Raw genomic sequence first — 18,050 nt, forward strand, 5'->3', positions numbered from 1 at the left:
GTCTCCAGGATCACAGAACACTCCATGAAAATTTCAGCAACTGCTACAAGAGGCTTTTCAAATGGAAACTGAGTCACTGATATGTTTAAAAATAGGGACTTTATTCCCTCAGCCACCCCCCCTTCCTGGTGTGACTGATCCCTGCCTCAGGTTATTTATGTTGTGTTGATGAAGGTGACCCAGTGCATCAATACTACAGCAAGTGTTAGAAATTGGAGCTGATGCTGATGTTGGCCTGGAGGGTGAGGGAGGCTGTGGGGCTTATTGGGCATGTCAGCCGTGATGGTAGGGGCTGAGGGTACTTGTAGTGTAGACTGTTTCTCCTGCTGACATTGGTGAGTTGAAGGCAAGAAGCAACACACACCTCTTGTTAGCTAATCAGGCATTGTTCTGTCCCTGCCCTCCCCTTACTTTACTGTCTCCTAGTGTTCATACTCCATGGAGGGGACTCAGGGTCTACAGTGGGGCCCTGGCTCTAGTGATGTTAAGAGGTTGAATGTCCAACCATTTCAAATGGTCCATTTGGGCAGTAGATTCCTGGTCCTCTCTCCCTCTGCTCTGTTACAGCTTCAACACCTGTTTTTCCCTCTCCTATGTTACCTGTAGCTAACACATGAGAGGGAAAAACAGGTGTTGGGAGTGAGCGGCAGAGCAGAGGGGAGGAAAGGACCCAAGAAATCCGCCGTCCAAACAGACTATTTGAAATGGTTGGACCAAAGTTTGGGTGAAAATTTTTAATAAAAAATAAAAACAGACAAGAACTCATTGGAAAATGCCTTTTTGTGCTCTGTCTCATGTGCTTTAAACAACCCAACCTACATTTATAGATGAACATAACCACCAATAAGGAAAGGCAACGAAAAAGCTCTGACTGTGTGTGCTCTCTATTGAATACAGATGTTGGGAGTGTGTTTGCTCACTGAAAGCCCAGGGCTGGTACTTATAAAATTTCATAAATTTCAGTCGTAAATCTGGTAATAACTATGAAAGTTTCATAATTTTTTTTCATAAGCACTATGAAAGTTTCATATCCCTTTCATAGCTATAACGTTCATAGCTATGGGTGATTTCGTGATCGCCGACAAGTGTGGGAACCCTGCATACAATTTTTTTCTATTAAGTGATATAGAAGCACTGAAGATATGGAAATAGACATAAAAAACACATTTCCATATTAATTAAGCAATAATTTCACTATATCTTCGCAGTAAATAAGGTTATTATCCAAAACAAACTGTAGCCTTAGCAACGGCGCTCCGCCGGAGGTAAACATTCGCTCAGCCAGTCAGCCAGTGAGCCACACGCCGCACGCCTTTTCGTTTCTTGACGCCATGGATGACCCTGTAGCTGCTGCCTCAACCCCATCAAAGAATGCAGATTATTTCATATCTTACCTATTGTAGGCTAGCTGGTATTCATGCTGAGGTCGCAGATATGGTGTCAGCAGCCAAGTTTTGTTACTGTACCCACTGTCCCCAAGCAGATGGCATCCAGCTGGAACAGCACGAGCCTCGAACATCCTCTTGAGCCCACTTTCATTCAAAATGCGTGCATCATGAACTGAGCCTGGCCACTTCGCTTCTAAGTCAGTAATCTTGTATTTGGCATCGAAAACCACCTGCACATTTATACTATGGTATCTCTTGCGGTTTACATATTCTGCCTCAAACTGTCTTGGTCTCATAATTCTGATGTGAGTTCCATCAATAACACCAACCACTTCAGGAAAGCCAGCAACGTCCCTGAATTCTGTCTTTTTTTGCTGGAGATCTTGATTGGCGGGAAACTTTATAAATCTTTTCAGTATGTGTGGGGCACTTAGGGCGTCCAGTGTTTCCGTGATGACCCTGCTCACTGTCTGTTGGGACACTCCCAAGTCATCACCATTACAGAGCTGCATTTTCCTGTCGCTAGGTACCTTAAGGTTATTAAAACTTTATGCTCGGGAGTGAGAGCCTTGTTGGTCGCCGTTGGTCTCAGTAACACGGGCCTCACCAAGTCTGTCACAAAAACAATGCCAGCACGATCAAGTCGGTACCTTCTGATCAGTTCTGTATCACTCAGTTCATTCAGGACGTCTCTCCTTTCTCGAAATTCCCTTGGCTGACGTACACGGGCTTGTTGTTGTTGTCCAGCCATGATGCCTTGATCTTGATCTTAACCTTCATGTACATGTGACCCGTTGAAGAGTCAGTCCTTTGTACCTATGAAAATTTCATAAGCTCGTATGACACCTCTCGCGCTGTCTTACCATATGAATTTTTCTTAACGCTTATGAATTTTTCTTAAGGCTTATGAACTGCTTATGAAATATTTATGAAAAATATCCGCCATTTTGAAGGTTTATGAAAAATTCATAGCGCTATGAACTTTTATAAGTACCGGCCCAGACCTCTGCCACCGTGACCACTGCCACCCCCACCACCACACCCAGCGAGACACACGGCAGCCCCCTCTGGAGCTGCAGCAGCCCTGCCTCGGGCTGGCCTGTTGTTGTGCAGACGGGGGGCAGTGTTTGTACATAAGGCAGACGATGTAGTTATGTGAGTGGCCAGTGACACCTTTGCAGCACCTTCTACAAATGTTTCCTTTGACTGTGATTGTTGTTTTCAGTAAAGGGTCGCCTATAAGAGCTGCTGAGGGAACACTGTGATGGGGCTGCTGTGTGGAACGCTGTGTTTGGTGCGCCCAGCTGATCCAGTGTCAGTGTGTTTCACCCCCACACCCACGGGGAGCTGTGTGACTCACCAGTGGACGGAATGCACCACTGCAGCGGTCAAGTCCTCTGGTCTAGCAGGGTGCTGCAGGGGCAATGTCACACACCAGCACTCAGTTGGCCTGAGCCGCATAGCTCCCCATGAGTGGGGCAGCTCAAGCGGGACACTGGATCACCTGAGAGCCACAAAGCTTCATTATGAGGTCACCAGGGCTTACCAGTAGGGGTCATCCTGGGTCACAATGTGCAGGATGTTCAGCTTGTTGAAGGGCAGCCCGGCTTCCTTGCAGGGAATGTGCTTGTTGTCCTCCTTGGGGTCATAGTGGAAGTAGGCGTGCACCCTCACCTTGCTCTCCCTGAGGTGCACCGAGGTGCTGGCCGGGAGCAGCCTGAAGGTCATGGTGCCCTCCGCCTGCACCTGGAAGGGGACAGGAGGTGGGTTGGTTACTTGTGGGCTCGGAAAAATAAATAATGATATTAATAATTGTAATGATAGCTTTATTTCATCCAGAGCAAGTATACAGGAAAAGCAATGCAAAAGAGAGAATAAAATTTGACCAACAGTTATCTCTCTCTCTCTCTCTCACAGTCACTACCACAGCCCACAGGCATATAGGCTCTCTCTCTCTCTCTCTCTCTCTCTCTCTCTTCATCCTTCCCTCCCTCCCTCCCCCCTTCCCTCCCTTCCCTTCCCTCTCCCTCCCTCCCTCACCAGCATCTTGTGGACATCCGCCCGTGTCTTGCCCTCCACATTGAAGGTGTTGACCCCTGCACCTCGTCGGCAGCATGGATGAGGCCGGAGCAGTCAGCCATGCATGATGCGGGTGATGATGATGGCTCCGGAGTGGTCGTCCTGCTTGATGGTGGCTCCCTGGGGGTAAGTAAGGAAGGGACGTGTTAATGTTGAAGACGCTGCCATTGCCTCCATAAATTAATTTTTGTTTTGTATTCAGTTTATTGGGGGCAAAGGAGGGAGTTCAAGGGCAAGATAGACAGAGAGATAGAAGGAACAGAAGCCAGGGAAAGGAAGGGAGGAAAGAGAAAGAAAGAAAAAGAACAAGAGGAAGGAAGGAAAGAGTTTACCAGCGGAAGGGATGAAAGAATGAAGTTGCTGGTTAACTCTTGCATAAAGGGTTTGGACAGTATAGGGATGAGCAGGAGTGGAAATACAGACGAAGGGAGGCTGTTCCAGAGTTTACCAGCGAAAGGGATGAAAGAATGAAGATGCTGGTTGACTCTTGCATTAGGGATCTGGATAGTATAGGACTGAGCAAGAGTTGAGAGAGGAGGAGGTATGGAAGGAGAGGAAGTAGACACACCCCACTACCACATCTACACACAAATTCCACAAAACCAGTCTTACTACTCCCCACAATAGGCTCTGCTCCCTTTCCCTCCTGTGGCAAGCACTGGGCAAACAGCCACAAGGGTCAGGGAACTCAACACAGACTGAGGCACAGAAATACAGTGTCTTACATAATGATTCTTCAACTGGGTGGCCATGACTTCCATCTCGACCAAAGAAAAAATAAATAAAAAGAAGGAAGTGCCATTCTTTTCAAGTGCACTGCCTCAGATGACTGTTGTGAGGTGCTGGCTGTCTCTTTAAAACACTGAATCAGCCTGTACTCGCCTAGAATATTTATTACATCAGAATATTGAGAAGCTAACCTAACCTAACCTAACAAAGCCCCAAACAGTTACTATAGGTCTTGCCTCAGAAAATTCATACATGCTTCCTTACTAATGAGACTCTCTACAACAAAGTGAGGTCATCCTTAACGTGTCAGGCTCCCACCATGACTGTTTCCCAAGGCCACAGAAAAGACTAACCGTGTTCATTGGTGTTTTCCCGCTCAAGATGCAAAAGCCATGTAAAGCCATCACCAGGATCACAAACCACTCCATCAAAGTCCCAGCAGCAACTTCTATGACAAGAGACTTTTCAAACAGGGTAAGTGAAGGGCAAATACATTTAAGATACAGACAGAGAGACAAGATTCCTACCATTGGCTCATTGCTCTTCACCCACTGCACAATCTTGACTGTCTCCTCATCCTCATCACCCTCGACGGGTGTTTCGGGCAGTGCAGTGTGAAGTCCTTGGCGGCAATGCTGGCGTGTGCCTGGAGAACTCCCTGCTGGATGAAGGAATGAAGATGCTGCTGCTCAACTCTTGCATAAGGGATCAGGATAGTATAGGGATGAGCAGGAGTAAAAATACAGACAAAGGGAGGCTATTGCTGTTTCAGAGTTTACCAGTGGAAGGGATAAAAGAATGAAGATGCTGGAACACTCTTGTATAAGGAATTTGGACAGTACAGGGATGAAATAATGAAGATGCTGTTTGACTCTTGCATAAGGGATTTGGATAGAATAGGGATGAAAGAATGAACATGGTGGTTAACCCTTGCATAAGGGATCTGGAGAGCATAGGAATGAGCAAGAGTAGTCATGACAGTGAGGGGGACTTCAGGATGGCAAATATCAAGCTTGATGTACAAACAAACCTAAAATTAAGACACAGAACTGAGGAGAAAATGTACGGTTCCCCCCCAAGCCACGACCAACCTGGAGGTGTGGCGACTACAGGATGGCAATAGCTTGCTGGCGTCCGGTGAGGGTGTGGTGCGGCTGTGTGTCTCCCTCATGATAGGAATTCCGATCTCCTCCACACTGGACATCAGAGCCTGGCATGTCCTGCACGTGCGGTTGGTCTGAGAGGAGGAGGAAGAGGAGGAAGAAGGTTTAGTGTTGACTTCGGCAAAACCTAGTGATCTTATTTGTTACTGGGGGAGCTTTGGGGGTCTTGGCAAACCTGGCGTGTTCTCATTTTTTGTTGATTTTTAAGGTTAGGGGCAAGACAGAGCTAGTTTGTTGATTGTGACTTTGAAAACATTGTTCTAGACCCATCATCATCATCATCATCATTTCATCGACGCCTGCTCCTAGGAGCTCCCACCAGGGGATGGCCACGGCAGAAGAGCTTCCATCTTCCTCTATCCAGACACTCCCTCCTTGCCTGCTCAAAGTTTCTCAAAGATCTTTCCCCCCTCTCCCTAATGTACTCTTGCACCCTATCCCTCCATTTCACTGGAGGTCGTCCTCTAGCATTCCCTCCCTCTATCTCACTCACATACACCCTTCTGGTCATCTTACTCTCCTCCATTCACTCCATGTGGCCAAACCACTTTAAAGTCTGTCGCTTCACTTCTTCCACCACTCCACGCTTCTTCCCTTCACCCCCGTGACACATTCCAAAATGCTCGTACACACTTTCATTACTCATTCCATCCATTCTACTCACACCACAAGCACTCCTCAAATAACTAATTTCCACTGCCTGCACTCTAGACCTCTGACTTTCATTCCAGGCCCACGTTTCACTTGCATATGTGAGGGTTGGTGCTATTATTGTATCTCTCAAATCCCTCTTTACCTCCATGCTCACACTTCTGCCATTCATGATTCGTCCCAAAGACCCTACCACCCTTCTTCCTTGTAATGCCCTTTCTCTTGTCTCTCCTCCATACCACCATGCTTACACATTAACTGATCCAAGGTACTTAAACTCATTTACCTCCTCCATTTCTTCACCATTCAAAATTATTTTGCATTCTTTTCACATTCAATTCTAATTTATATGGGCATACAAAATCTACAACCTCACTTCTACTTCACTCACAAACCATCACTTTACTCTTGTTGACATTTACTTTCAGCTTTCTCCTTTAAAGGAAAGTCATGCATTACTAATCTGATGAGAGTTACAATGTAGTATAAGGGGAGGCAGATCAGAGTGTGAAGCTATTAGGCTTTATTAACAGGATGGTTTCAATTTAGAATGGAATAGACTCAGCAATCACATAGTTATGTTCTTAACACCTTGGAGGAGACAAGGCAGGCCTACAAAATGAACTGTGCATATTCAGCCCTAAAATGTGCTTCATAAACTCTGCACCCAAGCTGAATGGGTGCCTATGAAAGGTGAGGCTTGGACTTGTGCACTTCATCTCATGCACCTCGCTGAGGAACCCACCCAGCCAGCGTGTAAGTCAGGGCAGACAGAGAAGCAGGACGTGAAATTAGAAGCTTTGTGGGGCAGGATGAAGTATTAACATCAGACACAGAGACAAATGGACTTATAAAATATGAAAGACCTTCATCCTATAGCAGAGAAATAATGGGCTGTCAAGGACAGTTTATGACTGTACCTGTTTGGCCTTTGGAAACAGTTGATGTGATGGACGAAAGGACAATGAAGCCACAGTGAAGCGGCCTGCAGGGGGAGGACGTGAAGAGTGACTCAACAACCTCTGCAATAGAACAGTCTCACCATTACCGGCATTTGTGTGGACAGCCTCAGGATGTTGCAGACTCAGAAGAGCTGGACAAAATCAAGGCATCCTGACAGTCAAAACATATTGTGCGGTGAAGCAAGTTTCAGGAAAAAAGCATCCTAAAACCAGGTGATTCATAGGCCTAAAGTTGTGTGACTTCCGCTGAAGTCCCCAATTTATCTCGACTTCTTTCAGAAAGCTTTTCGTTCTCTAAACAGTTTGTTGATGCTTTCACTCTACCAAAAATAGTCATATACCTGTCTACTTCCCTACTGTTCCTTAACTGTTCATTTTGTATCGTCTGTCCAGCATGCATTCCCTCCCTTCCTCTTCACACCTTTGTGTCCCACTTCACGTCCCAGGCTGCCCTTGACACTGAACTCTTCTCAACCTGTTCGCTGCAATTGCCTTCACTGTTATCCTGGTAACATACAGTACCCAGGTCTTTATCTGCCTCTGTGGTGGATAGTGGAGTGTTTCCTGTGGTATTGGTGTGCTGATATCCCTTCACTGTTATCCTGGAACATACAGTACCAGGTCTTTCTCTGCCTCTGTGGTGGATGGTGTGGAGCATTTCCATGTGGTATTGGTGTACTGGATATCCCTTCACTGTTATCCTGGTAACATACAGTACCAGGTCTTTCTGCCTCTGTGGTGGATAGTGAGCATTTCCATGTGGTATTGGTGTGCTGATATCCCTTCACTGTTATCCTGGTAACATACAGTCCCAGGTCTTTCTCTGCCTCTGTGGTGGATAGGAGCATTTCCTATGGTATTGGTGTACTGATATCCCTTCACTGTTATCCTGGTAACATACAGTCCCAGGTCTTTTCTCTGCCTCTGTGGTGGATAGTGGTATAGCATTTCTATGTGGTATTGGTGTACTGGATATCTTCACTGTTATCCTGGTAACATACAGTACCAGGTTTTCTCTGCCTCTGTGGTGGATAGTGGAGCATTTCCCATGTGGTATTGGTGTACTGGATATCCTTCACTGTTATCCTGGTAACATACAGTCCCAGGTCTTTCTCTGCCTCTGTGGTGGATAGTGGACATTTCCCATGTGGTATTGGTGTGCTGGATTCCTTCACTGTTATCCTGTAAACATACAGTACCAGGCCTTCTTCTGCCTCTGTGGTGGATAGTGGGCATTCTATGTGGTATTGGTGTGCTGGATTTCCTCCCAAGGTGCAGGACTTTACATTTTTCTTCACTGCATTGTAGTCACTTTTTGCTCCTGTCCTGTAGCTTGGTGAGGTGTTCTGGCAGGAAATCTGCAGCCAAGGGTTAAGACTCTCACATCCTCACTCACTCCAGCACTGTGTTTCACTCCTACTCTTGCTCTGCCAAATACTCTCTCACCTTCCTTCTGTACCTCTGCTTGTACCAGTCTCTCACTGGACACTTCCTTCCTCACATTAGATCTCTTCCTATTCCCTTAAATTCCCACTCGTCTCTCATCCTTACATTTCCTATCACAGACTGTTGAGCCTGTCTTCCAATCACTGCATCACAATCGTCTCATCATCCTTACATTTCTAATACCAGCCTGTTGAGCCTGTCTTCCAATCACTGCATTCCCATCTTGTCACTTCAGATATTTTGTGTACTTTATTTTGCCCTGGCAGGAGAGGCAAGATTTCAACCAATATCAGACACAGCTTCTATCTTACTCCCCTGTTGGTTGGAGAATTAGTCCCAGAAATCACGGTGACACTGCATACTAAATCACGGTGAATGGTCTGAGAGGTGGGATGAGTCTTGGCTGTGTGAAGTGTTGTACTGAGGAGGGGAAGACTGAGGTGGTCTGGACAGGAGGAGAGAATGGGTGAGGTGACACAGTGAGATTATGGGTGTGTTGGGCAGACCAAAGAAGACACAGGATGATACAGTACAGAAAGACCTACAGACCCTTGGTACACTGAGGTGCTTTGGCTGTATGGATGGAGAGGAGTGAAGGGTGAGGGAGGCAGCAGGTGATGGGTAGTGTTGGTGGAGGCAGACCAAAGAAGACACAGGATGATACAGTACAGAAAGACCTACATACCCTTGGTTACTGAGGTGCTTTGGCTGTATGGATGGAGAGGAGTGAAGGGTGTCAGGGTGAGGGTGAGGGAGGCAGCAGGTGATGGGTAGTGTTGGTGGAGGAAGATCACAGAAGACACAGGATGATACAGTACAGAAAGACCTACATACCCTTGGTTACTGAGGTGCTTTGGCTGTATGGATGGAGAGGAGTGAAGGGTGTCAGGGTGAGGGTGAGAGAGGCCGTACAGTTTATCCTCATCTTACACAGAGGGGGCTTCGTGGTGCAGTGGTTAGCACACTCGGCTCACAATTGAGAGCCCGGGTTCGATTCCCAGGCGGAGTGGAAAAATTTGGGCAGCTTTTCCGATACCCTACGCCCCTGTCCACCCAGCAGTGAATGGGTACCAGGTATTAATCTGGGGTTGTGTCCCGTCTCCTGGGATCTGTTCCCTTCTATAATTCCTTCCCCCTCCTGTCTCTCTTCGGCATATGACCACAGATGTTGCGCCGACTAAGCAAAACTTTTCACCTTACGCAGTTTATTGTAACAGGACCTTCATCTAACCCGGGCCTGATGCCACTGTAGGGAACTCTAACTCAACCACAGAAAAATTACTGTAACGCTTGATGTCTCTCGCTCTCAGCCACTAACTACTCAGCACCTGCCCTCCTTGCCTCAGGCCGCCCCTTCCCCACCCTGCCCCCTCCTGCTACTCCCAGGCCCATTTTGTGGCACACACTGCATAGAGGCTGCTGCTGCTGCCCGAACCTGCCTGGAGGTGGTGGTGTGACGCTGGAGGAGGGAGGAGCTGTGAGGGGATGACATTTCTGTTAACACCATTATGAAACAAGACAGGAGGATGAGGAAAGAAAACAACAAGCGGAGGTGGAGGAGGAGGTGTAGGTGGAGGAGGAGGCCAAGGCTATGCTTCCTGCATCCCATTCTGAGTCATGTGGAGTGCCAGAAGGTGTTGATCACAGCCAACAACGCTTCCCAATGAGGTGGTGAGGCAGCTGGAAGAAGCAGTCTCCGTCTCCACTTGCATGGACACAGACCAAGGAAACCAAGGCAGACAGGCACCTGCCACTTTGCACATTAACCCCTTGACTGGGGATTTCCTACCAGAAGACCTCACCAAGATACAGAAATGGAGCAAAAAGTGGCTGCTACAATTCAATGAAGAAAAGTGTAAGGTCCTGCACCTTGGGAGGGGATATCCACCATACCAATACCACATGGGAAACACTCCACTATCCACCACAGAGCCAGAGAAAGACCTGGGTGTGTGTTACCAGGCTAACAGTGAAGGTAAAATCCGTGACAATCGCAGTGGACAGGTTAAGAGAAACATCCTGCAGCGGCAAGAAGAGGAGGCAATGCAGAACACTAGTAAGTTAATGAGATGTGTTGTGAGTTCCCTCAACTTGGAAGGTTTTTAGCCAGTCTCTCCCTCCCCTCAGGCTTGGTGTGTGCGCACTTCTCTCTTGAGGTCAATAAAGTGTTGTTTTTCTCAAATTCCACTGTGCTCACATTATATTTTTCTAACTTAGTGAACGGCAGCAGGGTGTATTTTCTAATTTCTATGTGGCTACGTAAGGGCACTCACGAGTGAAGGGGAGAAAAAGAGGGGATTTAGAGAAGGGGCCAAAGAAAAAGTTTCCTCTAGTCCCTGCAACACAAACTTTCTCTAACAAGTTGGAGGCACAGATACAAAAACCTACATTAGATGAGGATACACTGCAGCTGAGGTGGAGGGTAACTAAGGCAGACATGATGACACAGTGCAGAATGGCCTACAGACCCTGGGCCTGACCAGAGGGCCTGCTGAAGCCTGAACAGTGCCTGCAGGCAGAGTGAGGCTGGCTGGACACACTCAGAGACTTGGAAAGGACTCTACTTTCTCTGAGAATGATGATGATGGTGATTTTTTTACGGCAGTGGAAGCCACAAAAATGAGACAGCAGACTATCAAGCACTGCTCCAGCTGAAGGAAGTCAGCACAGGAGGCCAAAAAGAGAGGCTCAGTTTCAATTGGAGAGGCGTCTTGATACTCTTGATGCTGACGATGATGGTGATGATGATGATGACGATGATGGTGATGATGATGATGCTGATGATGATGATGATGGTTATGATGATGATGATGACGATGATGGTTATGATGGTGATGACGATGATGATGATGATGATGACAATGATCTGTCTACCTGGGAAAAAGCAGGCTGTCGGGCTGCACATACACCCACCTTGAGGGGCAGTGGATGAGGTGCTGTTCTGGGAAGTGTGAGAAGTGTGCCGGGAGGTTCCAGGGCAGCAAGGCGACCCTGCAGGGGAGGTCAAGCAGCATGCCCCCCAGGTAATGCCTGCAACAACACACAGGGTCACTTCCTCACACTCACATCAAATATCAATACATTCAGTTCTGTACAAGAGGAGGGAGAAGGTCTGCTTGCAGGATATGAACCAATGAATGACTTGGAGGAATCAGGTGACACAGACCTATTACTGGAAAGGGTAGGTGAAGATGACACAGACCTATTACTGGAAAGGGTAGGTGAAGATGACACAGACCTATTACTGGAAAGGGTAGGTGAAGATGACACAGACCTATTACTGGAAAGGGTAGGTGAAGATGACACAGACCTATTACTGGAAAGGGTAGGTGAAGATGACACAGACCTATTACTGGAAAGGGTAGGTGAAGATGACACAGACCTGTTACTGGAAAGGGTAGGTGAAGGCACAGACCTATTACTGGAAAGGGTAGGTGAAGATGACACAGACCTATTACTGGAAAGGGTAGGTGAAGATGACACAGACCTATTACTGGAAAGGGTAGGTGAAGATGACACAGACCTATTACTGGAAAGGGTAGGTGAAGATGACACAGACCTATTACTGGAAAGGGTAGGTGAAGATGATACAGACCTATTACTGGAAAGGGTAGGTGAAGATGACACAGACCTATTACTGGAAAGGGTAGGTGAAGATGACACAGACCTATTACTGGAAAGGGTAGGTGAAGATGACACAGACCTATTACTGGAAAAGGGTGAAGATGACACAGACCTATTACTGGAAAGGGTAGGTGAAGATGACACAGACCTATTACTGGAAAGGGTAGGTGAAGATGACACAGACCTATTACTGGAAAGGGTAGGTGAAGATGACACAGACCTGTTACTGGAAAGGGTAGGTGAAGGCACAGACCTATTACTGGAAAGGGTAGGTGAAGATGACACAGACCTATTACTGGAAAGGGTAGGTGAAGATGACACAGACCTATTACTGGAAAGGGTAGGTGAAGATGACACAGACCTATTACTGGAAAGGGTAGGTGAAGATGACACAGACCTATTACTGGAAAGGGTAGGTGAAGGCACAGACCTATTACTGGAAAGGGTAGGTGAAGATGACACAGACCTATTACTGGAAAGGGTAGGTGAAGATGACACAGACCTATTACTGGAAAGGGTAGGTGAAGATGACACAGACCTATTACTGGAAAGGGTAGGTGAAGGCACAGACCTATTACTGGAAAGGGTAGGTGAAGATGACACAGACCTATTACTGGAAAGGGTAGGTGAAGATGACACAGACCTATTACTGGAAAGGGTAGGTGAAGATGACACAGACCTATTACTGGAAAGGGTAGGTGAAGATGACACAGACCTATTACTGGAAAGGGTAGGTGAAGGCACAGACCTATTACTGGAAAGGGTAGGTGAAGGCACAGACCTATTACTGGAAAGGGTAGGTGAAGATGACAAAGACCTATTACTGGAAAGGGTAGGTGAAGATGACACAGACCTATTACTGGAAAGGGTAGGTGAAGATGACACAGACCTATTACTGGAAAGGGTAGGTGAAGATGACACAGACCTATTACTGGAAAGGGTAGGTGAAGGCACAGACCTATTACTGGAAAGGGTAGGTGAAGATGACACAGACCTATTACTGGAAAGGGTAGGTGAAGATGACACAGACCTATTACTGGAAAGGGTAGGTGAAGATGACACAGACCTATTACTGGAAAGGGTAGGTGAAGATGACACAGACCTATTACTGGAAAGGGTAGGTGAAGATGACACAGACCTATTACTGGAAAGGGTAGGTGAAGATGACACAGACCTATTACTGGAAAGGGTAGGTGAAGGCACAGACCTATTACTGGAAAGGGTAGGTGAAGATGACACAGACCTATTACTGGAAAGGGTAGGTGAAGATGACACAGACCTATTACTGGAAAGGGTAGGTGAAGATGACACAGACCTATTACTGGAAAGGGTAGGTGAAGGCACAGACCTATTACTGGAAAGGGTAGGTGAAGATGACACAGACCTATTACTGGAAAGGGTAGGTGAAGGACCAGACCTATTACTGGAAAGGGTAGGTGAAGATGACACAGACCTATTACTGGAAAGGGTAGGTGAAGGCACAGACCTATTACTGGAAAGGGTAGGTGAAGATGACACAGACCTATTACTGGAAAGGGTAGGTGAAGATGACACAGACCTATTACTGGAAAGGGTAGGTGAAGATGACACAGACCTATTACTGGAAAGGGTAGGTGAAGATGACACAGACCCATTACTGGAAAGGGTAGGTGAAGATGACACAGACCTATTACTGGAAAGGGTAGGTGAAGATGACACAGACCTATTACTGGAAAGGGTAGGTGAAGATGACACAGACCTATTACTGGAAAGGGTAGGTGAAGATGACAGACCTATTACTGGAAAGGGTAGGTGAAGATGACACAGACCTATTACTGGAAAGGGTAGGTGAAGATGACACAGACCTATTACTGGAAAGGGTAGGTGAAGATGATACAGACCTATTACTGGAAAGGGTAGGTGAAGATGACACAGACCTATTACTGGAAAGGGTAGGTGAAGATGACACAGACCTATTACTGGAAAGGGTAGGTGAAGATGACACAGACCTATTACTGGAAAGGGTAGGTGAAGGCACAGACCTATTACTGGAAAGGGTAGGTGAAGATGACACAGACCTATTACTGGAAAGGGTAGGTGAAGATGACACAGACCTATTACTGGAAAGGGTAGGTGAAGATGACACAGACCTGTTACTGGAAAGGGTAGGTGAAGGCACAGACCTGTTACTGGAAAGGGTAGGTGAAGGCACAGACCTGTTACTGGAAAGGGTAGGTGAAGGCACAGACCTGTTACTGGAAAGGGTAGGTGAAGATGACACAGACCTGTTACTGGAAAGGGTAGGTGAAGGCACAGACCTGTTACTGGAAAGGGTAGGTGAAGATGACACAGACCTATTACTGGAAATGGTAGGTGAAGGCACAGACCTATTACTGGAAAGGGTAGGTGAAGGCACAGACCTATTACTGGAAAGGGTAGGTGAAGATGACACAGACCTATTACTGGAAAGGGTAGGTGAAGATGACACAGACCTATTACTGGAAAGGGTAGGTGAAGATGACACAGACCTATTACTGGAAAGGGTAGGTGAAGATGACACAGACCTATTACTGGAAAGGGTAGGTGAAGATGACACAACGACCCATTACTGGAAAGGGTAGGTGAAGTATGACACAGACCTCCCCCCAAACAACACTGTGCGGCTTAATCTACAGACTCCCCTCAACATTTTTATCTATTCTTTCCTTTTGGCTAATGTGCAGACCACTGGTGTAGCCAGACACACTCAGCACTTAGATCTGATGCGCTTTGTCCAATCTTTTCCTTGGAAAGTACATTTACTAATTTCTAAGGTAGCGTGTGTCCCGCCACATAAGATGCACCGGAGTATAAGACACACCTATAATTTAGCAAGATGTATTTAGAAAAGTAAAGTCTGTGTGTGTCTGGAGGTGGTGATGTGACGCTGGAGGAGGGGATGGAGCTTGTGAGGTCACAGATGACATTTCTATCAACACCATTTTGCAACAAGACAGGGAGGAAGAGGAAAGAAACAACAGGAGGAGGAGGGCAAGACCCACAGCATGCTTAGTTATTTCATAGTTCAAAGAGTTAAGAATAACATCTAATTTAAGTGAACATTTTTTAAATAAACTTTGTACCATTCCTATATGTGGATTTCTACCCCCAAAGTTTGTCCGGGATTCTGGACGTCGCTACTACAGGCACGTGAGGCTAAAAACGCTTCTATTTCAGGGTAAGAATACTTAGTGTTGCAGAAAAATATTGGCAGTAGTTGAGGAAGTCTCTCTCTTACCCACAAATCCCTTCCTCGCGTGACCCTTGCCTGCAGGGAGGGACGCTGCCTCCTGAACGTCGTAAGCTGTTCGACCTACTAATATACTTGTCACAGGCTACGGTGCCAACACACCACCAAGGCTCCATCAACGCCAAGGCACCTCGTTTCCTTTCTGTTACTTGCTTGCAGTAAACTTTAGACGATGGAGAAAATTAGTGCAAAATAATGACGGGGAGGTGGGAGGGGACACTGATCCCATTACTCGCCCTGCTGCTCTCTTGTGTTAACACACACACACACACACACACACACACATAACCCAGCCCCGTGACCCCTCCCCCAGCCCCCCTTCCATATCACACCGCTTTCTCACCCCCATCCCTAGACAACCCAACCCCATACCCTCCCAACCCCCCTCGATGCTTTTGACCAATCCCACAAGTATTACTAATAAATTTGAGCAGTTATGTCTGGTCGCTGAGCAAAAGGATCCCGATGTTATCACAATAAGTGAGACCTGGTTTTCAATCAATAAACCATCATTCATGTACGAACTTAGTAACTATGATTTGTTTCACAAACACCGAGGCAGCCGTGGTGGCGGCGTGTGTACGTAAGACAGCCCATGAATGCTGTACAAGCACCAATCGCTGTTCCTCCACAGTTAGAGTGTTTATGGGTGCCTTTGAAAAGTGTTAGGAGAATAGGACAAATATTATTGTGTGTATTGTACTACCCACCAGATTCCCCTGTCCATGACGGACTGACTAACCGTGTGGTGTCTAGTGTTGATTTATTCCGTTCAACGCACACTGATTGCAAGGTGGTTATTGCTGGTGATTTTAATGGTCTTGATAAGAACAGAGTGTGATGCTCCATATATGAAACCTAGTGACTCAGCCGACCCATGAAAACTCAGGATAGACTTGATTTTAACAGACATGCACTCAGATTATTGTTCTCCTGAATATCTGCCCCTATTGGTCTTAGTAGACATAAATGTGTTTTGGTAAGACCTACAGCACTACCACCTCCCCCACAACATCGCACCTTCCAATACAGACCGTTCAAGGATTCGTCCGTGAGGAGCTTCGGATTCTGGATCACGGCAGTGGACTGGTCGTTCTTACAAATAATGCCAACCGTGGAACAACAAGAAAATGCACTGTTCGCCGTCCTGAAGCACCAGTATGAAACACATTAACACTTAAATCTTGGCGAAAACGAGATAATGACAAACCGTGGATGACCCCAGAAATAAAACGTCTGATAAACAAAAAGCGCCGTGTGTACAACCAACGTCACACAGAGCGATATCGTGAACATAATTCTGCTTCAAAAAGGAAAATCAAACAAGCAAAGGTTGAATATTTTTGAGTCAGTGCAAAATGAAAGTGGTCTTAATAAATGTATCACAATGTTAACTGAACCCAAACGCACACCAGTGAATCTTTCGGCTTTTAACCTTGATGACCATCGACAAATTGCAAATATGATTAACGAACACTTCGCTGCCATATGTACAAACTACCCACCCATCGGCCCAGGTGTAGTACCGGCCCACCAGCCATCGCTTCCTCCGCCTCGTTATTCTAAACTACACATATATAAAGACTTAAAGAAAATAAAAACAAGGAAAGACACTCCCCCGGTGAACTCCCGTTAAAACTAATAAAGGAGTTTGCGTATGAACTGTGTCAACCTTTGGAGATCATGTACAACAGCTGCTTACCATCTTGCCCTACACGATGGAAGAGCTCGACAGTGACAGGACTCCCCAAAGCTCCAAATGTTACCAGCCTTGGACAACTACGGCCTGTGTCACTCACAGACACACTCGGAAAGACGTTGGAGGGCCACGCAGCAAACCTGGTTCTTGCAGACATTCTACACAAAATCGACCACCAGCAGTTTGGAAACTTGAAGGGGCGCTCCACCACGCTGTACATGGTGTACCTCTTGGACCCCATACTTAAAGGCTTGGAGCAAAGAGACACTGTAGCCCAACTGTGTCTCATTGACTTCAAAAAAGCATTTGATAACATGGATCACAGTGTAGCAGTGACCCACCTACACCACCTCGGATGCAGAACTTCACTGCTGCCGTTCATAACATCCTTCCTTAGTGACAGACAGCAGTGCACAAGATATTACGGCGAGACATCTGAGTGGCTGCCAACAACCTGCGGAGTGCCCCAGGGAACATGCATTGGGCCAGTCATTTCCCAAGCAGTTATCAACAGTCTTCTGCTTCAGTCATCGTGTAAAGCCAAGTTTGTTGATGACGTCACTGTATACGCAGTGACCAAAGCAACCGACCTGCAAAATAACCCAGTCCAAGAACAAATCACCACAGCTCATCTTCAGTGTGAGGAGCTTAAACTAATACCAAACCAAAGCAAATGCGAGATCATCAATATCAGCCTCCTCAAGAGGGACGTGGCGTTCCCAACGTTCTCATCGACACCAAGGAATACTTAAGCAAGATTGACAACATCCTCAGCGACACAACCAAGTTTAAGAAAATAACAAGAAACCCGACGGAAGCCCTCAAGAAAAGACTCAACAAACTAATAGCGAAAAATAACTCCACCTGCGACGTCAAGTTCGACCGACTCACCGGCGAATATGAGATGGGAAACTGCTATGGCAATGTCAAGACTCACAAGCCAGGCAACAAATTGAGACCAATAATATCTCAAATCCCAACCCCTACCTACAACATCGCAAAGAGATTGTGCGCCCTCCTTACACCGTACATCCCAACCAC

The 18,050-nt window shown here is 46.6% G+C and overlaps 2 long non-coding RNA genes across 2 annotated transcripts in view; both read right to left on the reverse strand.

The window, feature by feature from the left end:
• Window positions 1-2,391: 2,391 nt before the first annotated feature.
• Window positions 2,392-6,130, reverse strand: LOC126990742 (uncharacterized). Its single transcript, XR_007744700.1, has 4 exons — window positions 5,288-6,130; window positions 4,724-4,857; window positions 3,429-3,587; window positions 2,392-3,134 (listed from the first exon to the last, which is right to left on the reverse strand). It is a non-coding gene; the product is annotated as an uncharacterized LOC126990742 (long non-coding RNA).
• Window positions 6,131-7,004: 874 nt separating this feature from the next.
• The window catches only part of LOC126990740 (uncharacterized), a 30,199-nt gene continuing 19,153 nt past the window's right edge, over window positions 7,005-18,050 (reverse strand). The window contains exons 4-5 of the long non-coding RNA XR_007744698.1: window positions 11,332-11,448; window positions 7,005-7,032 (exon numbers count right to left, since the gene is read on the reverse strand). This is a non-coding gene — a long non-coding RNA (uncharacterized LOC126990740). The remainder of the gene's footprint in view (window positions 7,033-11,331; window positions 11,449-18,050) is intronic.

The sequence above is a fragment of the Eriocheir sinensis genome, unplaced genomic scaffold (genome assembly GCF_024679095.1).
Source record: "Eriocheir sinensis breed Jianghai 21 unplaced genomic scaffold, ASM2467909v1 Scaffold195, whole genome shotgun sequence".
NCBI classification, from domain to species: domain Eukaryota; kingdom Metazoa; phylum Arthropoda; class Malacostraca; order Decapoda; family Varunidae; genus Eriocheir; species Eriocheir sinensis.